This window comes from Spea bombifrons, chromosome 1, assembly GCF_027358695.1.
Source record: "Spea bombifrons isolate aSpeBom1 chromosome 1, aSpeBom1.2.pri, whole genome shotgun sequence".
In the NCBI taxonomy this organism is placed as follows: domain Eukaryota; kingdom Metazoa; phylum Chordata; class Amphibia; order Anura; family Pelobatidae; genus Spea; species Spea bombifrons.
The window spans coordinates 81,893,498-81,908,676 of record NC_071087.1 but is presented as its reverse complement, the minus strand read 5'-3'; positions in this window follow the sequence as shown (position 1 = coordinate 81,908,676).

Sequence of the window (15,179 nt, the reverse complement as noted above, 5' to 3'; positions counted from 1 at the left end):
GAATCATTCAGATGTTCTTTGGCAAACTTCAGACAGACCTGTACATGTGCTTTCTTTAGCAGGGGACCTTGCGGGTGCTGAAGGATTTCAATCCTTCACAGCATAGTGTGTTACCAATTGTTTTCTTGGTGACTATGGTCCCAGCTGCCTTGAGATCATTGACAGGACCCTCCCGTGTGGTTTTGGGCTGATTTCTCACCGTTCTCATTATCATTGAAACTCCACAAGGGGAGATCTTGCATGGAGCCCCAGACTGAGGGAGATTGACAGTTATTTTGTCTTCCATTTGTGAATAATCGCACCAGCTGTTGTCACCTTCTCACCAAGCTACTTGGCGATGGTCTTGTAACCCATTCCAGCCTTGTGTAGGTCTACAATCTTGTCCCATACATCCTTGGGCAACTCTTTGGTCTTTGGTAAAATGCAAATCAATTTATAACTTATTTGAAATGCGTTATTCTGGATTTTTTTTGTTATTCTGTCTCTCACTGTTCAAATAAACCTACCATTAAAATTATAGACTGACCATGCCTTTGTCAGTGGGCAAACCTACAAAATTAGGAGGGGATTAAATTATTTTTTCCTTCACTGTATACTCCATATACTGTATAATCCATATGTGAAATGTTGGTCCATGTACACCAAGGCAAAGTAGGAAAACAGCAAGGAACTTGGCAAGGCCAGACTGAGAATGACTAGGTGTCCAACGCACTTTAAGGCCAACGGACACCAAATGACGTACATGTGGCTGCCAGGTGTATACTCACAGTCACATGTTATGTTTTTTATACTCACACAGGGTGCAGCTGCACATATCCAGTGGCCACGCACTGTAATCTGCCTCTCGAAACAGCAGTATTGGTAAGTATGTGGCCCTATTGCCTACCAGCCTACTGGGCATATTTTAAATTCCTCCTGGTCACCGTCCTCTGTGATGAAGTACAGGTGATCTGAAAGACTTTGTTCACTTGATGATGTGAGTAACTGCTTATTACCCAGACAAACCACTTACAGCATATATAAGGTAAAGTCACTGATGAATAACAGATGGTGCTTTTAAAATGCATGTGGGAGATTCTTTTCTAATAAAATCCCTGCCAAACCCAGCCAGATGGTCATGTGTTTAAATCTACTGTAGGTGAGTTTAACGCAAGAAAAATTGTCTTTGTACATTACCTATTCATAAAAATAAAGGGCACTGTCAGTATAAAGTAGCAGAGAAGTATTTCAAACCTAAGAGAGTCCTAACATTTCTGCAAACTAGTGAGCACTATGCCATGTTCCTATTTAATTGGGAATAAAATATATTAAAATAAAAAGTTATTGCAAATAAATGGATGGAAACTCATGGTGCTAGACTTGTTACAAAATACTAATATTTTAGTTTGTTTCATATGTTTAGTGTCTTCTGTATGTGCTCAAAGAAAGAAAATTTCTGGAAAATAGCAATACAAGCCTAAACAATAAAAAAAAAAATAAAGAAGAAGAAAAGAATGACATAAAATAACGTACCTCAGAAATTGCATCCATAAGTATATGAAATATGTGTTGTGAACTTTCACATACTTTCCACTCTGAAACAGAAGACTATAGATTGTTTTTTTTGTTCTCATAGTAGCCTTTAAATAGTGGCATTCTAGAGAATTATCAGATTTGCTTTATGGGAAATCTGGAATTATTCTTTTTCAGTGGTCTATCAGTTTCTGCCTTCTTTATATGGGCTAATAAACCCAAATAGTACACCCCAAAATTGGGAAAATAATATGAAACTACTATATAACATAATCATTACATACATAAAAAGAAAAAACAGAACCAAATACAAAATATATAGCGAAATAATACTCCCCTAATTATATCTCCGCAAGGACTCTTCAGATCCCAAACACACTTGAGTAGAAAACGGAAGATATCAACAATGCTATTGGATGATAGGATGTGTAGTCTTTATAAGACTCGGGTGGACATATGGAAGAAGAGCAGAAAAGACTTTTTAACCAACTGAGACCCACCTGCAATCTAAAGGCCTCTCGGGGCACCATTAATGAGGCACCTGTGTTGTTGGAGGGGTGCTTAACTCAAAATACGCACATAAAATACAAGAAAGAATGAGACAAACTAGAGATAACTTAGAATAATTAACTGAGATAAAGAAATTAACACTGAGTTTAGCGGGTTGACCATTCTAACTACCACTGTAATCATCACACACATATACTGTATACTCTCTCATATATATATATATATATATATATATATATATATATATATAAAACTACAATGTAATGTTGGCATTGTAATAACAAGAATTTGAATCCCAGCTTCTGGTTGATTAGACACTCTAGTAATTACATTCCTGTAACATAATACCAACAAACAAATCAGTGTAGGTTTTATGTTTTGGTGTTTAGAGGGTGGTTGCTGTAATTCCCGTATCTGGAAATCAGATCCGACTTCAGTTCTCCTGCTCCCTTCTTGATCAGTTCTTGCCTGGAGGACAAACTGGCAGATGCTCATACATACCACCATCTAATCATACGTACTGCATATGCTTTGTATTACAGGCTCATAAAGACTAACCAGAATAAAATGTTCTAAACTGCTGTGGTTACAGATCTGACATGCACCAAAATGCAATGGTATCTAGAAAAAATATTTTTTAGGGAGAAAAGCACAGTATATGTAAAATATGTATTAAATTGAAAATATTTTTTACTCAATATTTTTGCAATCTACTTATTTCTCCACTTCATGGTTTACTACATCTAAATATTGATATATACTGTAGATTGTCAGGTTAGAAGTGTCAATTGGTAATGCAGCATGCATCATGGCAGGAATGAGCACAGCAACAAGACACAAGATAGTTATACTGCATCAGCAAGATCTCTCCCAGGCAGAAATTTCAAGGCAGACAGGGGTTTCCAGATGTTCTGTCCAAGCTCTTTTGAAGAGGCACAAAGAAATGGGCAATGCCGAGGAATAGACTTGTGCATTCTCGAATGGTGCGTTTTTGTTGTTCAGCCCGAATACCGAACATACGAACATGGTGGCGGCAAAACATATACGAGGACGAAGACACACAACACGAAGAATCTTCGTGTTCGTCTTCGTTTACTAATCTCCCTGGTCCCTTCCCCATCTAGCCTACCTTATCTACGCAGCATCGCAGGGGTTAACAGGAGCGGAAATCCGTAGGCTCGCCGTCGGGAGTTAAAGGGCCGTGCAAGCGACTCTGTTGGTCACCGGCAGGGGCCTCCTCTGGCATCAACCAATTGGTTGATGCTAGAGGAGGCCCCTGCCGGTAACCAATAAATTCGTTCTTATGGCCCTTTGCCTCCTGATGGCGAACCTATGGATTTCCAGGGAGTCATCTAGCCATCACACATCAACTTTGAGGATGAAATGTTCTCTTGCTGCCTAATATATACCACCCACTGACAAGTGGGGGTTTTCTGGGACACGGGACAGTTCCTTTGGTTTTGAGACAGTCCAGGACTATCTGGGACACATGGTCACCCTACAATGTGCCCTAATAAATGGTCCCAAAAGTTGGAATATTGACCTTATTTACTATTCATTGTTAATCTTGACCTTCTGCAAGTGCAAAGGTTAGCCCCCCAATAATCTGGATGGTGTATAACCATCATAACCATAACCATCAATGAAACCAGCTGAGAAAGATTTGGGTTGTCCTTGGACCACTGGCAACAATAAATATCTTGGAATAAAAATTTTCGTAAACTTTAGAGTAAACTTGCTACTTGGCGTACAGACCCATAATGCTGACAGCAAGCAGCCTCACAGTAATTTCTCCCTCCAAATGTAGCATATCAACTTCATTTTTAAACAGATCACTGGGAGGTAGTAGGGTAGAAACGCTTAGCGAGATGAACATTGTAAGTAACAAAACAAATCTGCAAATACTGCTGGTTTTGTACCTCAAATATAACCCCAACAACCCAACCTTAACTTTTTATTAAAGTGGCATACTAAAAACCTAATAAAAATAAATCAGAAAACCCTCCATGATCTACATAATTCAATAACCATTCTACTGTATATGTCAAAAGCAGGGAAAAGCATCACTCTATACAATACTGCCCAGACCGTAGATCTGTAAGTAAAGTTGGTTCATCCAATCTTGCCAGATCTATAATTCAGGAAGGGGCATTCAGCTTGTATTGTTTTGTCAGCATAATATATCTTATATAGTTTATTATGTAGAGCAACAGAGCCCTAGGTGTTCAATTTTCTTTATTTTCGCCCCACATTTCACTTAGTTTAGGCTTAGCTTTAACATATTACATTTATGGCATCTCCTATGTTAACCTTTGGAAACCTTAAAATATGTAGAGGGTCAATGTATTTCTTCTCATAAGGAAATAATTTGCTCTTTGCCCGACCAGTACATTAACACAGGAATCAAACTCTGCAATACATATAAAATGTTAATCTAAACCCTGAGTGTCAGCTGCTGACCTTGGTTAAGTATATGAAACAACACCACTTTCTGTGTCAAAGATGAACATGTCCCATAGGAAATTTCCAGTGTGCTGTTCTACCTACTCATTTCCCTTTTTATATGACTTCACACCCTATCAATGGGATATTTGAAACCATATGTTAGGGCAAGATAAAAAGAGCTGGGTGTAGTTGTCAGAAATACTTAAATGGATATAGTAATGTTCACTGTAGTTCTGTTCCCAAGATAATGAATACAACTTGTGTTTGTAGAGAATATTGATAAAATCTTTTCCCGCATTATTTAAAAACTCACACACACCCATTAAGGCCTTTATTTTATTACCTTGGAACCCATCCTATTTGTTTCAACTTTTATTAACTGCACAATCTGTTTCATTCCAAATTCTTTTTTCCCCAAATGGTAATTTTGCTACTCAATAAATATCACTCCCAGAACATTTGCTTGATAATGAAGTATTTAATAACCTCTCTTTAAGCTCATTGTTAATTTTTGATGAAAACAGATACATTTCTATACCTTGGAGGAAGTAATGCTAAACAGGTACCCTGCATGAGCAGGTAAATTCATACAGTTTTGAGTGATCAATTGACTCACAGATAATATGAATCAATGTAATAGGAATCAACTCATCAACACTCTACTACTTATATTAACAGTTCAAGTAGAGTTGAGGTAAGTCTACTTTCAGTTTTTATTTTGAGTTCACTAGATGGAGGTGAGCAGGATGTACAGAATCTATCTCCCATTGCAAATCCCCTGTGGGCTGCTGGCCATCCGTTATGCTCAACACATTGAAACAGAACTCTCAAGTGGAGATCCATGTATACCAAAAGAGAGTTGAGCTTTTCACCATCTAACTGGATCCCCCTCAGGATAAGCCCTTGGGTTTGCTTGACCGGGTGTCAGGACTCGGGTGATCAGGTCGGGTAGGAGCCCATTCGCAGGGGATACTTGGGGTTCAGTCTGTAACCCACGGTGCATGATTATGCAAACAAAGACACCACAAACAGAAATCCAGGTAATGCAGTGTATTTTATGTATAACAGGACCAGCAAATAAGGGTAATAGTCTAAGCAAGTAACCGGACGTATGGCAAAATAAAATACAGGTAATAAGTCTTTTGGCAGGGAGCCCGCTTGGAAGGGCGCGACAGACAGAGAGCCCGCTTGGAAGGGCACAAAAGGCACACAGCCCGCTTGGAAGGGTACAAAAGGCACACAGCCCGCTTGGAAGGGTACAAAAGGCACACAGCCCGCTTGGAAGGATACAATAGCAGGGAGTCCACTTGGAAGGACACAATAGCAGGGAGTCCACTTGGAAGGACACAATAGCAGGGAGTCCACTTGGAAGGACACAATAGCAGGGAGTCCACTTGGAAGGACACAATGGCAGGGAGTCCACTTGGAAGGACACTATAGCAGGGAGTCCACTTGGAAGGACACAATAGCAGGGAGTCCACTTGGAAGGATACTATAGCAGGGAGTCCACTTGGAAGGACACTATAGCAGGGAGTCCACTTGGAAGGACACTATAGCAGGGAGTCCACTTGGAAGGACACTATAGCAGGGAGTCCACTTGGAAGGACACAAAAGCAGGGAGTCCACTTGGAAGGACACAAAAGCAGGGAGTCCACTTGGAAGGACACAAAAGCAGGGAGTCCACTTGGAAGGACACAAAAGCAGGGAGTCCACTTGGAAGGACACAAAAGCAGGGAGTCCACTTGGAAGGACACAAAAGCAGGGAACCAGGAACAGTACAGGTGCAGAGCCACAGCAGGAAGGTCCATAGACTTCAATACAAAAAAAAGCCCTGAGTGAAGGGCAGGGCAGGTTCATAAAGGCAGGGCAATCCATGTAACAAGGCCCAGCTGGATGTATTCACTAGGGCTCAACCCAGGTAACAAGGCACACCTGAGTTCTGAGTGCTCCAGAGGTCGGAGGGTGGCCACTAGTGGTAGCAGATGTAAATGGCACAGGTATGAAAAAGCCATGGTTCAGGCAGCAAAAAGTGGTTCCTGACACCGGGGGGCTTACCAATTATCTAACTGGAACCTCAAGTCCGTCCCTTGATCTGGTAGTAGATTAATGGTAGAATAGTTAGTCTAGTCATGTTAGGAAAAATCGGATAAATAATCGGATAAATAAATACCAAAGCCAAGGTTAGGATCCCAAAAATCAGGAGCCACAGGAAACAAGCAGTGTCACAACAGGAACTAGAGAAGCAACTATGCACCGGTACTGGACACAGGCAGGACCATCCAAGGGCAAAGGCCTTAAATGAGGAGCAGCAGGAACTAATACTCTAATCCTTCACAGATGCGGGCTAAAATTGCTAGAGTACAGCAAGAAGCCTTTTATCTCACAAATACAAAAAAAAAGTCTCTTCAGATGTGTTCAGGCCTTGCAACCAGAGGGCTTGGAGTTCAAATCTGACCTAAAACTGTGACGGTACTCTTTCTAATTGAGGGCCGGCCTCTAGCCGACAACCTCAGGGATGAGAAGGGAACCAGGCATGAGTACTACTGCACCAGGTGTGAAAAAATGCTGTAAAGTAAGAATGCTCTCAGAGACATGTTAATAGTTTATATGTATCATTTAACAAAATGCAAAGTGAGTGAACAGAAGAAAAATCAAAATCAATGGCTACCGGAGCTGCTGCTAGGGAGCTCACTGTGATGTGCACCAAGGGGCAGGGGAGTAGCGAGTCTGACTACCCCCAGCCATGCAATTTTATACTTTGCTGACCTGATCTGTGTGCCATACCTGGCGATCTTGACTACCTGCACTAAGTACCGACCTTGGCTCCATCTGAAGCACAAAGAAAAGAGCAACGTTGAAGACTGCAGCGGTGAGCCAGGAAAACTTGAATGTTTGCAGGCAACAGTGAAGCATGGTGGAGTTTCCTTGCAAGTTTGAGGCTGCATTTCTGCAAATGGAGTTGTGGATTTGGTCAGAATTTATGATCTCATCAATGGTGAGACGTGCAGGCATATACTTATCCATCATGCAATACCATCAGGGAGGGATCTGACAGGCCCAAATTTATTCTGCAGCATGGCAATGACCTCAAACATACAGCCAAAGTCATTCAAAATCCACAGAAGAACTGTGGTTAGTTCTCCAAGATGTTTGGAACAACCTACCTGCCAAGTTTCTGTATGCAAGTGTACCTAGAAAAATTGATGCTGTTTTGAAGGGTGGTCACAACAAATATTGATTTGAGTTAACATTTTCTTCTGTTCCCTCCCTTTTCATGTTATGAAATAAAAATAAACTGTTACCATGTCTATTTGTAAAAGCATTTTTACTTTACAGCATTCTTTCACACCTACCTGTATGTTTTCTGAGGACAACAGGATCTCTCCCAGGGCCATAGAAACTTCATTACATCATACATTGAAGTGTACTCAATAATAGATTGTGCCTTGAACTTGTCTTCCCCCACAGCAGTCACAGGGCCTGGTGCAGATGCATGTCTGGACAAACAATTGCACTGGAGTAGCTTCAAGAAGGGCACGTGGAGGGCCAGACTGGGGACAACAAGATGTCCTTGCCAGTTTAAGGCTTGCGTCCAACAATGATGTGAGTGCGGCCGACAGCTGGATATGAGAGGTGACGCACTATGTTCCTGCATATTGTAGCACCCTACCTATCAAGTGAGCAACACAGATTGTGTATAGAGCGATGTTGGCCAGTGGCCCACCGGGCGTTTGTCCAGTGTGCCAGATGGCCATTCCAAGCCTGGGCATATGGAAGGTGTTGGGGATCCTGAGCATGAGAGGGGAGTGAAATTCATAATCAGCCACAGGGTTGATTCTTCTTTGGATCCAATATGGCTTATTGTAGTTGGGAGCACACTTAATGGAGGGTACCTTCTGGTGGATATGGAGGGTTGACAACCTGTCTCCAGGCAGGTAGTTGGGATGTGGCCTCCAGATCATACTATATTTTCGGTCATAATAGTGCCTTCTTAAGAGCTTGCCGATGTACCGGCACTTGGAACAGTGTTATCCTGGGGGACATCCTAATCTTGATCTGATCTGTTATTGGACAGCAGCCCCATATATTGCTAGCTAGTTTCTGTGTGCCAAAGGACAATAATTCACCTGTGAGCTAATACACCTCCTCTGACTTTTGACCCACAGACTTTGATGTATGTTACACACAAATAAATAAAGCAAATAAACAGTATCCCTATTACTTTTGAATATCCACATGTTGCTTGGAAATAATTTCCCTAATATGATTGATCAGTTATTGCAGTTACTCTGTCCATGGTACTGAAAACTTTTTTCTATTCTATCATGTCCTCTGCCGGAAATCACATAATATAAAGTCTTCCTAGTCTCCAGACCTTCTTCTTCTCTTTCTACTCAAAACACAAGAAAATATTGTCTCTAGGTGGCGAAATATGGTTTTTCCTCCCTGGGTGTGTTAACTGTCTGTAACCAGCTCCGAGCTAGCTTTATAAGCATACTATATGTTCATTTTTGTTTAAACAAATTGTAAAGGAAATGCAACTGTGTTTTTATTTTTTTTATTTTTTTTTAACAAAGAGTGGACATTTTGTAGCACAAAAAATGTTACACCCCCCCAATGAAACTTATGCCTTGAGAAGTCGTTCAAAGTAAACCATAACACACGGCACTTAAGCTCCACCCTTTTCATTTCATTCAGTGCCCTTAATACTTTGTAAGTTATATAGTTTTGAGCATAAACCTTATTGGTGCCAAAAATGTCATGTGCTGGGTTGACTGCATGGATAGAATTTGCTGGGTTCATTGTAAAATTAACCGCATGTGAAACGGCACTGGAGGTGCATTAATAATGTTTACTGAATTCATTGTTTTTGTAAGTATTAAGTATTTCAACAGAAACATCAGCCCTAGTACGGTTGACTGTCCAAACGCTTTCCAAAATAATTATTTGTAAATTATATAGTTTCATGTCAAATTGAGCCTCAGTAGTTATCTTTATTATCTGGGAATGCTTAGTTGACATATGCCACAAAAGCAGACACTAAGTCAAGTAAACATTTAGCAGGTACATGTTCAGCAGGTTGAACAACATTTATCGACATCCCTTGATCCCTCTTTATTATTAATCAATAAATATATGTTTTTTTTGAGGAGTGAGGTTATGGCTGCTGAAATCATAGGCTAACTAAGCACCATCACATGCTAACACATACCTCCAATGCATGCATTGCAATGTAGACGTGGTCAAAACAACTTGCTGAAGTTCAAACTGAGCATCAGAATGGGAAAGAAAGGGGATTTAAGTGACTTTGAACGTGGCATGGTTGTTGGTGCCATACAGGCTGGTCTGAGTATTTCAGAAACTGCTGATCTACTGGGATTTTCACGCACAACCATCTCTAGGGTTTACAGAGAATGGTCCGAAAAATATCCAGTGAGCAGCAGTTGTGTGGACGAAAATGCCTTGTTGATAATCAGAGGAGAATGGGCAGACTGGTTGGAGATGACAGGAAGGCAACAGTAACTAAAATAACCACTCGTTACAACTAAGGTATGCGGAATACCATCTGAACGCACAACACATCAAACCATGGGCAGGCGTGTGTAAGGGCAGTGTACAAGTGTGTATATGGGAAGGCATGTATAAGGGCAGTGTACGTGTCTCAAGACCGGCAGTGTACGTGTCTCAAGACCGGCTATCTGAATATATGTGCTGATGCACAGATCTCCCATGCGCTGTGCATCTGCCAGTCATAACTGCACCAAGTAGGACAATGCACATCATATCTGGCGTGGGCTGACAAGCAGACATGCAGATCGAGACCCCACAGCAGACTGACATTCACAGAGGCTGGATACAGGGAGGTAAGAGGATTCAAAATATGAATCGAGGCATGCTGGGGGAAGGTATGAAGTGGAAATAATGCTGGGTATAAAGTTGGAGGGGGATGATTTTGGTGAAATATGATAATGATAGGGGATGGAAAATCATGGTGTGGAGGAATATTATGATGATGGTCGGATATATGAATATGGTGGTTGGAAGACTTACGTGACTTATGATGTGTGATGACAGTCAGGGGCAGCTCTACACTCTACACACACACACACACATACACATATAAATACACACAACCACACAATCCAACATCTTACACACATAAATACACATACATAAAAATACAGTACACACACATACATATACACAATCTAACACCTTACACACATATAAGTACACACACATATACACAATCTAACACATATATAAATACACACACACAATCTAACACCTTACATATACGCACACAAATATGAATACACACATACACCTCCTAATACCTTACACATTCATACATACACACACACTCACACATAATCTTACACCTTATACATACACACACAGCCACTCCAACAGCATTAATTTGTACATACGTATACATGCTCAGTCATTCCAACACCACTTACAATTACACAATGTTACAGGCACACAAACACGCCCTATATAGATTTTTTATTAATAGTAGATCTTGTTAGGATATTTATTAGAAAATGTTATATGCATTTCTATTAATCTGTATGTTTCTAATTTTACAGGGTTTGCATGTGTTACTCAGTTAAACCCTATTTTTCCATGTGATTCTCATTTGATGTATACACACAATGCAGGGTTTGCATGTGATATTTAATTGATCCCAATTTTTCCATGTGATTCTCAATTGATGTATATACACAATGTAAGGTTTGCATGTGAAATTCAGTTAATCTGTTTGTTTACAAGGCAGCCCTACTTTATGATATGCCAAAGATATTGGCATATCTTATACCTATATACCTGTTTTTGCACTATTGCAATACCGCTTAGAAAAGTATTTTGAATAAAAAAGGGTAATTAGGACTGTAATTGTTACATACCTGCAATCTGGGCGCTCATGTTCGCTGTCTTCTCAAGGAAGGGAGACCCCCTTCCTCCTTGCTGCCGCTGCAACTGCTGCGGAGAAGGGGAGACCCTCCTCGTTGCAGCAGGTAGGTCATGTGCCCGGAACTACAGGACTTTATACTGGAAAGTTACGCCACAGTCAAGATGACACACGGAAATTAGGTTTTGGCGCCAAATGGGAAACCACGCCCCTTCCGTCTGGCTCCTGTTTAATCTTCCAGTTTCCAAGACTCATAGGCCTCTGATAGTGGCCTATATTCATAGTACGCGTTATCTCTGGTCTCTTGTGTTTTACAATTTTGGTACCAAAGGAGAAAAGCGCCCTGCTTTTGCAAGCTTACATTCTAGTCGGTGGTTGAGTGAGAAGTAAAACAGTAGGAGAGGACTGCTTGGATAGGTTTGAGTTCAGGATGATCTGTAGAGTAATTCAGATGGTTTGATTTGGATGCTGGCTGAGTGTTAGGAAAAAAGGTTGTATGCTTCTCCAAAAGGGTGGGTTTTCTGAGAGCTTTTGAAATTTGCGTACAAGGGAGAACTCCATACCTGGGATCCGAAGGCTTCTATGATGTGCACGCGTAATGCATGGGATGGGCGCCTAGAATAGGGAACGTGCGCATTCATAATCATTTATATAGATTTAAAAGGATAGTTGCATGAGACCGGCCAGGCTGGAAGGGCCCTTTATCAACAATTTTGAAGTGGCACAAGGAGACAGGAACAAGTGGTCACAGATCTATATTGTATACTTTTTCATGCAAGGGGTTAAAGGCTGATTTCCTGGAGGGATCATGCCGATCAAGTTGCAGCATCAGTCAGTATGTAAATGCTGAATGGATGGTATGTTTTTCCAGGAACAGACAAGCTTAATTATCCCCAGTGTTTCATTCTGCTACATTTCTAGCAGTGAATAATTACTGGAGATAATTATTTGTATAACCATTGCTTGATTTATTTTGGGATGTGACTAATCTCTTATTAACATTCAAACTGCTAATTTGCAGATTTGTCACTTGTTTAGCAAATACCTAAATTAGAATAACCAACTTAAAAAACCAAAATGAGGTATGTGTGCGTCTATTTAACACGCATGTTTGTATCTGCCTTAAGTGGCAGAAATGGTAAGTGTTAGGCAGGGCTGGTGCAAGGATTTTTGCCACCCTAGGCAAAACATAATGTTGCCGCCCCTGGCTCCACCCCACAAGTCCCTCCCCTTTTGCCACACCCATAGTGACCGGGAGCCGCGGCTGCGCTTCTAATGAATGACCGCAGCTGGCGGTTCGCGGCTGCAGGCTGCGCGGCTGCCGGCACCCCCTCCAAGTAGGCGCCCTGGGCCCTGGGCGGGCGCCTACTTTGCCTATAGGTGGCGCTGGCCCTGGTGTTTGGTATCATCAGCCACCAGACCACTGGACATTTGCCAGATGGCCAGCCTTGGCCTAAATAAGATAAACTCATACCTCTCAATGTGTCAACCCAAGAAGAACACTTCTGTTTTAAGGATGTGGTTACAAGTGTAGCTGAGAAAAATATTATTTACACGATTCATAAACATATTATCTGCTGTTTTTCCACTCCCTAGATATAATCACATTTTAATGTGTCATGGATTCCATCTTGCAAAGACTCCAGTGTATGCAAATAAATCCTATTACATTACATAAAACATGGTCTTGTTTATCTCCTACTATTTCTGTATTTTTGTCTACTGTACACTTAAATTAGAGAAAATAGAAGTTTAATCAATCAATATCAATATATAATACCAGGATATGCAATTGCAGCAGTAATATCAGCCCATAATGAAACAGAAAGTGCTACTAAGCTAAGATGCTGAAAAACCATGTGATACCGCATCTAAAAATAATCCATAGCCAAAAAATAATGGATGTGACAGAACCTTCCGTAAGTACAGGGGGTCAGTTTCTACTGATTTTCTCCCTGGTTCAGGTTTTACCATATTTCCTAACTATGAGAGACTCTGAGGACTGAGAAATGTATTGTATATTATAACTTTTCCCTGTGTCTCCCCATGTTTTCAGCTACCCCCAGAAGTATATTGCACACAGCCAGGATATGCAACCAGGGAGTGACAAGCCACTCTTTCAGTTAATCTAAAGGAACTGACAAAAGATACATAAGCAGCACTTAAACATCTCCCAGCATCATCGTACCAACAGATGACTTACAATTGCATACACAGCTTACTACTTTCCAAAGATAAAATACCACATGGGAACGAGGGAGGATGGTGCCTGCTCAAAATGCCACACTAAGGACGCAAATCTGTGTCATTGCTTTTGCATATGCCCTCTAATCAAACAGTTCTGAAGAGAGGTGCATAATATTTCTACAGAAAATAAAATCTGTAAATTCTTCAATCAGAATGATCCAAGTCTACCATGAAAATGATACATAGTGTTACTGCTGCAGCAAATAGAAAAGATCCTACAACATCCTCTTCTTCTGGAAAACTTTTTGCATGTTTATTTTAACATATTGTAATAAAAAGATTGTAAAACATAATACAGGGGCAAGAACGCTTTATCCCTGTCCCATAGGCATAGTTTTTACACGCCTATCCAAAAGCACACAAGATCTGGGAGGGAAGAAAGAAAAACAATCACTATCGGGACTCACTATCCCGAATTCATATTTCACTTTTAAGCATACTAGTAAAAGTGTGTAAAATTTGGTTTATTTGAGCTCTCCCACTGGCTTTGTGAATGGTGGACTAGCTATGTATAGGTGCTAAGCTTTGGGGGTCTGCTACAAGGAAAAAGAAGAAAAAGAAGAAAAGGACCTGAAGGCCCAGGAAAGCAGTGCTTTATCCAGAGACTCCAGGTCATACCCGGTGGGTTCTCAGGCATGAAATATGTGTTTGATATGTAAAGCTATTTCAGAAATAAAAGAACGTGTGCAGAATTGCTCTTAGGTCTGGATCCAAGGCCCAACTACTTGCCTGGATTTCCCTCTGCTTCTCGGCTACAACATCAATTTTGTTACTAGACAAACACGTTCCTGGCAATGATAACTGCTTACCCAGCACCCAAGCAACTAATGTCTAAGTATAATAAAACACACACAACACCTTTCTATTATCCCATATTTCTACAAGGCCTTGCATAAATTATATTGTAGTGTTTGTGGACGATCCATTAAGTTAATTAAACTATTTGTGGGCACTTAAAGGCTCTATTTGGGTGCTGGAAAAGCTTTTACATTTTTATAGTGTAATAAAAAATATTTTGTACTGTACATACATACGGCTAAAATGTCTTCTGCATAATGGTAAAAAATCTGATAAATCTGACACTCCACAGCAAAAGGACAGAATGAGCAGCATAAGTTGACTTGTGCTTGTCACATTTTCATTTGTATTTCTGTAACAGCGTTCAGAGCTTTCGAAAAGGTTTTCGAAACCGATGGGTTAACAAACTTCTTGCTACACAATTTTGTGCAGTTGTAAGACAGACGCATCACATTAATCTTGAATGGGAACACTCCCAGAGGACTCTGCAAATTGACTTTAGCATCACATATAGAATCATTACTGCCTTTCATTGCTCATCAAAATTACCATGGGAAATAAAGAAGACTTATCTGTGAGCATCTGGAAACATATATCTTAATGTGGATTGAAGCTACAGCTGTATTACAAAAGTTAGAATCCAATTCTCTTAATCCCAGCCCTGCAATACATTGTATCTGAAACCAATACATTCTCTTTTATTATCCCCTGTTCCTTTTTTTGGCAAGGCTCCTGGTTTTGAGTTTTCCCG